Source organism: Balaenoptera borealis, assembly GCF_965194805.1.
Source record: "Balaenoptera borealis genome assembly, chromosome: 20".
NCBI lineage: Eukaryota > Metazoa > Chordata > Mammalia > Artiodactyla > Balaenopteridae > Balaenoptera > Balaenoptera borealis.
Window position 1 is genome coordinate 8,606,087 of NC_138879.1, and position 12,836 is coordinate 8,618,922.

Here is a 12,836-nt window from a genome sequence, read left to right on the forward strand (position 1 = left end):
CTAGGAGAAGGCTAGAAGTAGGTCACATCTAGAATGTGAGGTGGGCTGGCATCGGATAGGGCAGAAAGGAAAAGCAAAATTTTTTGGCCAGGTTCTCAGCCCCTTGGTGTCCTGCAATTTCCATTTCATGTTTTTAAAAATATTTATTTATTTATTCGGCTGCACCGGGTCTTAGTTGCGGCACACAGGGTCTTTGTTGCTGCGTATGGGATTTTTAGTTGCGGCATATGGAATCTAGTTCCCTGACCAGGGATTGAACCCGGGCCCCCTGCATTGGGAGTGTGGAGTCTTAGCCACTGGACCACCAGGGGAGTCCCTCCATTTCATTTTGATAAAAGAAACAAAATTGGTTTTAGCTCAGAAAGTAAGGAGAATCATCCCTAATTTTGGAAGCTTCTATACAGCTGGCTTGATGATTGACCTTCGGGGTCCTTGTTTCCATCCATCCATCCATTAATTAAAAAGCAATGTCCTGGTGCGCTGTCTGAGCCAAGCACTGTGTTTTAAGTTCTCCAGACATAGATTTGTTCCATCCATCCCTGGAGAAGGCGGGCTCACTCAAATGCTTCAGACTGCAGTGGAATTATAATTATAAAAAGCACACACACTGCAATTCAGGTTTAGGTTGAAAGTACTAATTTTCTGGTTTCAATTATTCAATAGAAATTAATGAAAATGCAAAAGGAATCACAAAGGAGCCGCTCTCACCAGCGGTGGTGGGTGTGGGCGAGGAAAGTTGCATAAAGAGGAGTCTAGGAGAGTAGGGTGAACCCAAAGGCCAAGGACTCCAGCATCTACCCCCAACCCCATCAGCCTAGGAGCTTCCCGACGGTGGGGAGCCTCCTGCACCGACCCAACACTTGGAGTTTGCACCGTCATTTGGGGGCGGGCACGGGGAATGTGTTGCTCCATCTGTGCCAGATGCTGGAGAGACAAATAAGACAGCCCTGCCCTCAGGGACCTCACAGCCCATCAGGAAGATGGACCGGTGACTTCCCCATCCCACCACTGTGGGATCAGAGCTGCAGCCACGGTGTTATGGCAACACAGGGGGCAGGGGGGGTGGGGGGGAAGGGGTGCGGCTCAGCCGGCAAGGGATGGCTGGGAGGTGGGGAAAGGAAAGGCTTCCAGAGGCAGAATCTCCTGGCAGAATTCCAGAACTCAGAAAACCCCTCTTTGAATAAAGGCACCATTCTGGGCTCCTGGTGACCACTTGAGGCAGGATAATTTCCCATGTGGCATGTCTAATTTGTCCTTCCTGTAAAAGAATCCGACTTCAGAGAGCTTTTTTTTCTTGTCCACCCCAAAAGAACAAGATGGGGTGGGCTTTGAGTCCAGATGACTGAATTACTGGGGGCGGACAGTTCCGGGGCTTTCAGAATGGGGACACTGGCTGGGAGGCGGCTTCCCCAGGAAGGAAGACGATCAGAGCTTTGAGGGTGGATGATTCTGAGGGTGGGGAAACCTGTGTCCCAGGCCCATGAGGATCCTTACCAGGAGACAGGTCTTCAGAAGAGATGACGCACAGATGTAGACAGGTCCCAAGAGCTCTGGCCTCGGGAGCCCTGGCAAAGGAGTCCCCAAACCCAAGTTTGCCCCAGGGATGGAGCTGCCCATCTTTGAACGGACCGCCAGCATCTTGGACAAGGAGCATCTCCACGGGAACCATGCAGGGATAAAGATGGGGGCTTCCCCATTCTTGTATGACCTTTGAGAGGGTGGGTGCGGGGCAGAAAACATGACTGACTCCAAACTTCTTGCCTCTCTCAGAAGCAGGATTTGGAGTAAGATTTAACTGGAGTTGGCCAAGTGTCATCTATTTCAAGAGAATGAGAAGACAAGCCACAGACTGGGAGAAAATATTTGCAACAGACACATCTGATAAAGGACTGTTACCCAAAATATACAAAAAATTCTTAAAACTCAACAGTAAGAAAATGAGCAACTCCAGATAGCTGGCTCACTCTCCTTTGCTCTGACGGTTCCTCTCTCAGAGACCCTTGGATTTCAAGATTTCCTTTTAAAGTTTTTTCTGTGTTTACAGACAGGTGACCTCCAGGATCTTGTCCCCCGCTGGGGAAGGAGGCCACACACACAGCAATTAGTGATGTGAATGGGCCAAAGGGTGTTGATGCAGAGAAGGACCCAAGTTCAGAGGAGGGGGAGGGCTCTGTGAACTGTGCTGGGCAGGGCAGGCGGGAGCTCAGATGTACCTGAGGGTCAGGAGACACCAAGTTCACCGCACACCAAGGCAAAGGGACACACAGGGGAAGAGCCTGGGCTTTGAAGAGAGCAGACCCTGAGACTGAACCCCACAAATGACTGAGCTCCTCTGTGCCTCAGTGTCCCCAGCTGGAAACGTGGATGCTTCCATGGCACCCGTGTCCTGGGGTTGTTGACTGGATGCTGGTGTTTTTCTGGTGATCCGGTAACCAAGCCTTGTTTTGTTTTTTTAATTAATTAATTAATTTTTGGCTGCGTTGGGTCTCCGTTGCTGCGCGCGGGCTTTCTCTAGTTGCGGCGAGCGGGGTCTACTCTTTGTTGTGGTGCGTGGGCTTCTCATTGCGGTGGGCGGGCTTCTCACTGTGGTGGCTTCTCTTGTCGCGGAGAGCAGGCTCTAGGCGCGCGGGCTTCAGTAGTTGTGGCTCGCGGACTCTAGAGCGCAGGTTAAGTACTTGTGGTGCACAGGCTTAGTTGCTCCGCGGCATGTGGTATCTTCCCGGACCAGGGCTCGAACCCGTGTCCCCTGCATTGGCAGGCGGATTCTTAACCACTGCGCCACCAGGGAAGTCCCCCAAGCCTCGTTTTTATGGTATCAGCACCCTGGTTTTCCTTGGGGGAATAGTCACCTCTCTCCCTTGGTGGCACATGACCCAAGGCAGATCAACAGGACCCCATCCTCCCCCAGGACCTTATCTCCAAGAGTGACGCAGGGCAGAAACGGGTTGCATCAGGCATGGGGCTGGAGCCACTCCGGTTCCTGTCCTCCCTGGCCTGGCTCTCCGCAGATGTTCTGAGCTCCCAAGGCAATAAACTGATTCTGCTTAAACCAATCAGAATTGGCTGTCTTGTGCAATCAGTGAGTATCAGCTGATGTTAATTGCCACTGATGGCGGGTCCAAGGTGTCAGGCACTGGGGTTATTGAGAGTCTCAATATACAAATGGATAACGGCCAGACTGTATATAAAAATAGAACGCTGACCCACAACCTGCAGCAACCAGCCCAGGAAACAAACTCATTATCTACAGTAGCCAGTCCAGGAAGCCGGCCTGCTGGCTGTAAGTCAGACTTGGAGGAATTCAGACCACTATCTCTAGCAAACATCCTGGAAGCCTAACAACCAGCCCTGTAACAACTGGCCCCAAACAGCTAGGACTTGATTCATAACCGGCAGCATCCTTAATTTTTGTCCCCACTTCCAACTTAGGACCAACCAGAGAGTGCCAAGTATGCACCCCTAACCAGTGGGATACCCTGCTGCTAGCAGACCCCCACCAGCTTGCCCAGGCCTCCAGCCACCAATCGGCGCACATCTGAGCTCTCCTCTTTGCACCCCTAGAAAGCCTTCCCACTCCCCTGCCTGCCTGTGAGTTTCTGCTGAAAGAAAAGGGATGGGGGCTACAGCAACCTTGAATAAATGGTCTTTGCTTATTCTCATTTGGTTGGCCTTCATTTACGTATCAATATTTCCACATTATTTTTTACAAAAACTTGTATAGCACTTACTATATACTGGGCACTGTGTGTAGTGATTCATTTCTGCTGAAAAAGACCCTGACACGGGCAAAAAACCCAAACCTCTTACTGTGGATCCTGTCTCACAGACCTTTGGGGTTATCTCCACTTTTTGTTGTCTTTGAGCTACAACTCTAAGTTGTAGAAAACTGATAATAATGCACGTAATTTTTGTCCATAGGAGTGCATAGGAGCTGAGTTGATGGAATGCAATTGATTATTGTTCTGGGGCCAGGTTTGCATCGCTTCGTAAATTTATTTCAGCATTCCCAGTTACCCACATGTGTGTGTTCTTTGAATTCTCCTTTGAACCGGTTGTAACATCTTGGTTCCCTCAGGAGTTAATGAGTTCAAGAAAATCTTTGATACATGTTCCTTTTCCATTTGAGCCATGATTTTACCCACATAAAAAGTATCTCTTAGCTATGTCTCACGGTCCTTGACGTGGGTACTGTTGTCATCCCTCATGTTACAGAAGAAGACCTTGAGGCACAGAGAGGTAAAGTAGTTTGCCCAAGGTCACACAGCTAAGTGGAGCTGGGATTTGGACCCAGGAATCTGGCTCTAGAGTCTGCGTGCCTCTGAGAGTCCTCGAGCTTTTTTATCTGAGTAAATCCCTCATTAACGCCACAAAATAGGTATATTATTTGTGGAATGAGAACAGGAAAGCACAGAGAGTTTAAGTAACATACCCAAGCTCCCGCTCCTTCAGTGAATGGCTGATTCTATCAATACAATATGGCAGCTGTCCACAGTAGGGGTGGTCTGATGTTGGTGCTGATAGAATACTGCATTGATACAAATCGTGGCTAACATTTATGAAATGCTTTCTAAGTTCCAGACACTGTGCCAAGGGCTATACCCAGACCATCTCATTTACTCCTCACAGTGGCCATACAAGGCAGATAATCGTATTATCGCATTTTACAGATAAGGGGGACTCCAGGCACCCAGAGAATGAGCAATGAGCCTTCATCTCTTGGTTTATCTGGGACTGAGCTCTGCAACCTGAGGTCCCTCCACCAGGGCCCCATTGTGGGTCTCCCTTAAGATCTGGTGTGTGTCCCTGGGCTCCCCGACCCCACCTCCCCACCTCCACCTCGAAGTCTAAATCCTTGGACTTCTGAGAGGCATGGTGACAGGTCCAGCCTGACCTGCGCAGCAGACCTCTCCAGCTGGGCCTGGATTTGGGGCACCAGGCTTGAAAATCCACTAATTACCACTGGAGGCGGGAGCCCCAGTTCCCTGGGCTTCAGCCAGGGCCGGGGCGGGCGGGGTGGTGGGTGGTCAGGGATCGAAGGTGCCCTGTATGCTTAATGGGGCCTCGTCAAGCTAATTGAAATGTGCCAGCTACCTGCCTGGGGACCGGTGAGCCGAGCAGCCCTGGGCTCCTGGGTCGACCGCTGAGTTGATTAGGTTTTAAAGAGGAAAAGACACGGAGCAGTGGCTTCATTTGCAAGGGAAATGACAGGGGCCTTTCATCTGCAATCTCTGCCCAGAGGTTTTGATTAACTGTGGAGGAAAAGGTTCCTCCTGCTTTATGCACGAGGAGCTGCGCCTGAGGACGCAGGGAGCCCAGCGGCCGGCAGCTCCCTCACCCTTTCCTTCTCTGCCTCCCGGATGGGGAAGGAGGAGAGGGGTCAGGGCGAGGGTTCCCGGAGGGCAGGATCGATTGCCAAAGCCCAAGGCCAGCCCTTGAGGGTGAGAATGGAAATTTCCTGAGGCAAGCCTCTCCCTCCTCATCTGTGAGACCTTGTCCTGAGGCTGCGGGGTTGGTGGGGGGGCGGTGGGGGAATTTAAGGAGCTCCGCATGCCGGCGCCTGTCACGAAGCAGGAGCTCCTTTCTGTCCTGCTACCCCACCTGCCAGGGGCCTCAGGGTGAGCCCTCCCCGCCCAGAAGGCTGCTGCCCCCAGGCCCCCTCCATTTCCGCCAGCCCCTCCGGTGCCTACTCTGAGCCAAGACACCAGCCCCCCACCGCGGGCCCTGGTACCTACTGCTGGGAAAGTGGAGGGGGCGGGGACTGAACCAGATGCTTTTCAAAAGTTTCTCTCCAGCTACCAATTTGGGGGACAGTTCCCCTTTAAAAGTTAGATTTCACTTCCGATTCCTTTCCTTTCCTTCCCATCACACCCCCTTCACTGCGTGCTTCCTTGGGTTTTTTCCACCTTCTGTAAGGGCTGCCACCTCCTGCTCTGCACAGGTGATGAAAGGCAGAATCAAGTTCTGCAAGGCTTGAAGGCTGTGGGCGGCCGAGCGGGGTCGGGTGGCCTGCTGGCCATGCAGGCGAGGGAGGACTGATCCAGAATCTTGACCAACAACAATGTGGCTGTTTCTACAGGACCATGGGGAGGGGGTCGCCCAGGATTCAGCCTCCAAAATTCCCAACCCAGTGGCTTTGGGAACACCCAGGCGACGGGCCTCTTGGGGTCAGCCTTTGGGACTTGACTGCTCCTTTGGGCCACTCCAGACTGTGGCAGAGGTGGGAATCCTGTCACCATGTATGGGGCACACGGCCGTGAGTAACTTTCAGACATCAGTTAATGTCTGTGCCACTTACCAGCTGCTGCTCTTCGACAAGTTTCTTAACCTCTGAGCCTCAGCTTCCTCATCAGAAGAATGGGGATGGTCATCCTTACCTGAAAGGGTTAGTGGAAAATTAGAGATGATGTACCTAATGCACGTGACTGTGGGAGGCCTTCAATAGATGGTAGCTATTACTCTGAAACTCCTCAGATGGTGTTACCTGCAGACCAGGTGGGGGATGATGGGGAACAGCTCTGCCTTAGGCTCAGATGCTTGAAGAAAATGAAACATTCCTCCAAGTTACAAGGAAAAATTATTTCCAACCTAGAATTCTATATCTAGCTAAACTATCCATCAATAAACCTCAGGGAAGAATTAAAGACATTTCACACATGGAAGGACACAGTTTATCTTTAACACACCCTTTCTCTAAAAATTGCTGGAGGATATCAGAGAAGTCAGGAAATAAACAAAGAAAGAGGATGATATAGTATCCAGAAAGCTGGATTCAACCTAGGAGTCAACGGAAGTTTCAGGATCAAGTGACCAACTCATTCCGGGCTGCCAGGATGTTTTATTTTTTTAGCACTAATAGGCTTATTTATGTGCTGAGAAATCAGGATGGTTGTTCACCCCAGGCCTCGAGACCAACCAGTCAAGAGTGGAGCAGGAGGAATAAAGATCCTGAGAGCAAGGTCTGCTGGGGGCAGGGGTATCCATAGAATTTACAGTATGATAGACATATGATTAAAGTCAAACTATCAATAAAGCAGACAAGACTTGGCTGTAGTTCAGAGACAGATTAAGAACTTTGACGACGTAAAGATTCAAATGTGGTTGTCAGAAGGAGTGGAAAAGATTGTTAGGGAAAAGGGTGGGCGTGCATATATCCTCGTTACAAAGTCGGAGTCAGGAGATACTGTCAAATTTGATGGCAACATGAAATAGAGGTTCATATGTTAGAGTTAAAAGGTACTCAAGAGAACAAAATAACAACAACAACTTTCAAACTTTGAGAGGCAGAGAGGGGAAGAGAAAGAAGTGAGCTAAATCCTCAAGCTTACAGCAGGAAGCCAATAAAGTTTTTAAAAAGTCATGATACAGACTTGGAGAAAACATTTGTGAAGCACATAGCTGATAAAGAACTTGTAACCAGAATATATGTGAAGAACTCTCATAACTTAATATGAAAACAAACAATTGGCCAATAAAAAACGGGCAAAACATTTGAACAGACACTTCACCGAAGAAGAGAGGCAGATGGCCAATAAATACATGAAAAGATGTTCAACATCATAAGTCTTTACAGAAATTCAAATTAAACACACCTAGATACCAAACACACCACAACTAGATACCATTACACACCTATTAGAATGGCTAAAGCTTAGGGGAAAAAAAACTGACCATACCCAGTTTTGGTGAGGATACAGAGCAACAGGAACTTTTGTACACTGTTGTTAGGAATGTAAAATGGGACAGCAGCTCTGGAAAATATCTGGCAGTTTCTTGCAAAGTTAAGTAAACCCAGCATCCCACTCCTAGAGTAACCAAGCAGGACCCTATGAGGCCTTCCCAGGACAGAACACCCCTTCCTATGTCCTCTGCCTGCATTGGGCTACTCTTCATTGCAGTGCACGGGCTTCTCATTATGGTGGCTTCTCTTTGTGGAGCACGGGCTCTAGGCACGCGGGTTTCAGTAGTTGTGGTGCACGGGCTCAGTGGTTGTGGCTCCCAGGCTCTAGAGCACAGGCGCAATAGTTGTGGCGCACGGGCTTAGTTGCTCAGTGGCATGTGGGATCTTCCCGGACCAGGACTCGAACCTGTGTCCCCTGCATTGGCAGGTGGATTCTTAACCACTGCACCACCAGGGAAGCCCCTACCTTGCTATTTTTTAATTTAATGTTAAATCTCAGAAATTCTTCCATATAAATACATCCACACTTGCCTCATCCTTTGTACGAGCTGTACAATATGCCTTTGTGTCTATGCACCATAATTAATTTAACCTGTTCCTTACTGATTGACATTAGTTTCCAATACTTTTCTCTTACAAGAAACAACGCCACAAATGCTTTTATTTGTATATGTGCTAGGGGTCAAAGTTTTATTTTCAAGAAGGGAAAAGCATGATTCTTGCACCACTATAAAGTGACTGTGTGTCAAAGACGTTGAACTCATTAAGGGAGGAGCCAGCAGGATGGCAAAATTGGTTCAAAGAGAATTCAAGAGGCTGGATACATATAGGCACTGAAAGAAATCTGGAATAAGGCAGCTGTGTTACATAGAAAACTGGTTCATGTATAAACTCCAGGGCAGTAAAACTGTAACCTTTGGGATTAGTACTTCTACAGGATAGAAATTATTTGCATCTCTTCCAGACAAAATTCATTTGAATTGTTATTAGACAAGCACCATTTGCATAGCTAACAGTTTTCTACAAGCTGACATCTGCCCTTCAGCGTTGTAAAATACCCTAACGCATAGCAAAAAGTAGGTCAAACCAAGGTGCAAATGTCTATGAAATTAGATGATCCTCGTGTGGGTCTGCTAGACAATACCCTCACAGGACACTGAAAGGACAAGCAGCCACCAGTTTAGGATGATTTTTCTTAACATGGGACAGGTGTGGGATACGTTCCCAGTAGACTCGTTGGGTCCAAGGGTATATGCATTTGTAATCTCCATGGATACGGCCATGGAGGCCCCATGGAGTGGTACCAATATGGTGGCTTCCGAGTCTGCTGCTCATTGTGATAACTGCATCCATTGGGATGCTGACGGTTGGGGTTGCCACGTGGCCTCTGTTGTTTCGGGGAGGGGAGGAGGTAGAGAGTGGGGTGGGGTCCTCTTCCTCCCACTGCTCTCAGCTCTGCCCTTTGGGCAACTCTACCTCCCACCATCAGCCTGGGCTTACAGAGGAGGCACCGGTGCACCTTCTAGCGATGCTGGCGCCCTCTCCCCAGCACATTCCATACGCTTTGGTAAATGGTGTGTCCTCTGGGACTTCCCGTGGTGCCTGCTCATCTGGTGGCTTTCTGGCCTTACCTGGTAGATCTCCTTGAACCCACCCACTTCTCTGGCCTTTTGACCCCATGGAATTCGGGCATTCCTACCTCTCTTGGTGTGGGCCATCACCTTCCTATGCTGCTGGGGGCTGTCCTAACAGGGTGTTCGCATCACCTCCAGGGGTCCCTGCCCAGAAGAGTGCTCCCCCGGCCGGCCCTGTGTTCCACCTACTTGGTCAAGCACGTCTGGCACCAGTTCCGTGCGGACTCGTCTGCCTTCTGCAGGAACCAGCCGGCTGCTTCCCAAGCTCCTCTGCAGTGTGGTCTTCTTCCTCTTTCATCAGGCCCAGAGTGTCCCCAGCTGAGCCATGTTGCCAACTTGCCCTGGCCGCCAGCGGGGAGGAGGGGGCAGTTTCTGAAAAGGATGCGTGTTGTTTTGCAGGGGAGAGGCCTCCAGGTGGTCATCAAGCAGGAGGGTGCGACATGGGCCTCTCTGCAGACAACGTAAAGCTGAGACTTGGAGAAACCTTGAGATTCAAGATTTGGGGGATATCAACCCATAAGTTCTTATCCCACATATCAGGGTCCCATTCTTCCCAACCAGGACTCTGACCTTGGCGTGGCAGATCTTCCTGGATTAGGAGTTTAGCCTTCTACGGAGTTCTGCTACTCTTGGGGTCAGGTCTTGGGCCAAAACTGGGGTCTCATCCCAAGACATGAGAGCCTCTTATGTTTTTCCCAGGAAGGCCCTGCATCTTTCACACTTCGCCTTTAATTGCCCATTAATCACTCTCAGCTTTACATTATTTTTTCCCAAAGCATCGCCGTCCTCATTTGATAAGTGTTTCCTCCGTATTTATCGAATGCCAGATATACCACGCCAGCTGGTGCATTCTCCTCCCCGAAAATGCCAGGTCACCATGGGGAAAATGTTCACAATGTTTGCTACCTGTGTGAAGATCTATGCTCCCCTGACCACTGCTGGCGTCCTCGTTGCCAACCAGATAGTAGATGACCCAGCTCCAAAATCCAACTCCATGTGGGTGTTTTGGACCCTTCTGACACCTCAGGCTGGATTCTCCGGGGGGGCAGACCCTGAGTCAGAGATTAGCATCACAAGGTTGATCGGGGTGCTCTTGGAATCACGCCTGTGGAAGGGAAGGGAAGGAAACAGATTGGGCCGGGGGAAAAGCTGGGATGTGATGTAGTCTCAACAGAAGCCCCGGCTGACCCCACAGGGATTTGCGAAGATGGGTGACCCCCAGAGCCATCCCAAGGTGGGAGGAGAGGCCCGGACTTTAAATCCCTGTGTTGATTAGTCCTTTGACATGGGTCACCCTGAGAAGGGGGTGTCATCCAAGCAAGGCTGCTGTCTTCAGCCGAGGCAGTCCCCAAAAGGAGCTGCCAGCTGAGGGCTGAGTGTCGGTGACTCAGGCCCCCAGTCCTTCCTTGCTGAGTAGGGATCTGGGCAGCTCCAGCACCCACCACACAGGTGCTCAATAAATACTTGTCAAGCAAAACACAGAAGAGGCCCAGAGGGAGGAGTGAGGATGGGACAGGTCATCAGGGGCAGTCACAGTGACAGCTGCCATGTATTGACACTGGACAGTCCATTTGTACCCGTTGTCTCATTGGATACTCCGAGACACAGCAGGTTCTCTCATCTGCCCCATTTTACAGATGCAGACACAGTGGTTCAGAGAGGTTAAGTAACTTGCCTGAGGTCACCCAGCTAGGAGGCGCCCATGTGGTGACACCCCTCGTGAGCTGGGTAGCAGCCCCCCTCTAGAGGGGTCACATGCTCTCCAGTTTTCCACAGGTTGCACCATGCCCTACGGTGTTCCCTGACCATTTCTATCACCTGACTGGCTCTGTAGCTGTATGAGTCTGTGAACTCAGATCTGGTGGTTTCTTCGGGCTTTTCTGGTACTGATGTTTTCTATGGCTAATCATGCCACTTGGGAGGGATTAAAAGATAGCCCTACGAGACTAGTGTCATTCACATTTATAATAATGTTCTGGCCAGCTTACTCCCAAGGTCTGTCCCCAACCTGTGCAGAGTCTGCCCCTTGGCCCGTTGGGAGCCTGGACTCCCTGACCTTAGAGCCACTCCTCAGAGCTGGGGTGAAAACACATGCTATACAGATTCCAGCCTGCTGTCCCCTGGGAAAGGCAAGAGGCCATCTAAGGAACACCCCGACAGGGACCTGGGTGCCTTGACTAATCCCCATGTGCATTTCTCCAGCTGAAAGCAGGCCCGAGAGGAACGCAACTCTGGGCAGTTTTGTCATGATGGGAGTAGAAGGAACATAAAATATCTCTGGGGAATTGGGCTGCCAGGGATGAGATTGGGACAAGAAAGGGTCGTTGAGTGAGGGCCCTACAAGCTGGGAGATTGGGACGGGATATGGAAAGAGTCAGGGTGAACTGTCCATAACCAACGTTCTTCGCACTGATTCTGAGCCCCTGACCCTGAGTGGTGCCACCCACGGCCTGCCCAGACATCCCCTCCCTGATGCCATGCCAGGGCTCTTGGTGACATCTACTGACTCCTGCTACGTGCAAGGCCCATGCTGGGCACCTCACATCTGCTGACCCAGTGGCAATTCTAAGGTTGGGGCACTGAGGGTCAGGGAAGTTAAGAAGGTGACACATTTGCAAGAAGAATCTAGGTGCATCGATGCCTCAGTGATTTCTACCTCACGATGTGGTCCCACCCCAAGGGCCCCCCCCCCCCAATTCATACATCCCCTCACCAGGAGGGCAGGAGGCAGCCACCTTGTACCAAGTCCTGCAGCATCAAATCTCTGATCCTGTTGCCATAGAAACAGCTTTAGACCTCACCAGTGTCTCCTAGGCTGACTAGGGAGGTACTGGAGGGCATCATCTAGCATTTGCTGGCAAAGTAAGGGAACTGGGGGATCGTGCTAGGCAGAAAGGCAGTGATGGGGGGCGGGGAGGCAGCTTGGTGTAATTTCAGCCTCTCTCCCTGTTCAGGATGGGGAGATACAGCAGCCTCCCACCCCTTAGAGACCCCTCCCTGTCAGGGAGGCTGGGCATCAGGAGGGAGAGGCCCCGAGGCTGACCGCAAGGAGTTCGGCCTCCTGGGATCATCCTCACTCAACCAATAGTCATTCTGCTGCTTCTCTTCACCAGGAGTTCTTCTGGAGATGTGGGAATGGACGTGTATGACACGGATTCCTGTCCTGGAGGCGCTTACATCCTCGTGGGGGAACCAGACAAGCTACCATAGACACAGCACATGCATAATAAATAGTGCTGGCAGATGTTATGGAAAAAGAAACAGTAGCTCTGTGTACTGGCAATTGGGAGAAGCATGGGTTTGCTTTGAAGTAATAACGCAGCTCCATCTTGGAGGGGGGTATCGAGGTGCCCATAAACAGGGTCCTACTTGCCCATTTCCGGGCTGACATGGGACCCAGAAAGGTGCTTGTTTTGTGCAAAGGCAAGAATTACAGGATTCCAGATGAATCATAGGGTCCAAGAGTGGGTCAGCAGGTCCCCCACCCCACCCCGGCCCCAAATTTCACAGCCCAGAATTCCTAG

The 12,836-nt window shown here is 50.6% G+C and overlaps 1 long non-coding RNA gene across 1 annotated transcript in view; it reads right to left on the reverse strand.

Moving 5' to 3' along the window:
• Nucleotides 1-5,690: 5,690 nt before the first annotated feature.
• Nucleotides 5,691-12,836, reverse strand: part of LOC309618253 — a 34,122-nt gene continuing 26,976 nt past the window's right edge. The window contains exons 2-3 of the long non-coding RNA XR_014238374.1: nucleotides 9,502-10,417; nucleotides 5,691-6,374 (exon numbers count right to left, since the gene is read on the reverse strand). This is a non-coding gene — a long non-coding RNA (uncharacterized lncRNA). The remainder of the gene's footprint in view (nucleotides 6,375-9,501; nucleotides 10,418-12,836) is intronic.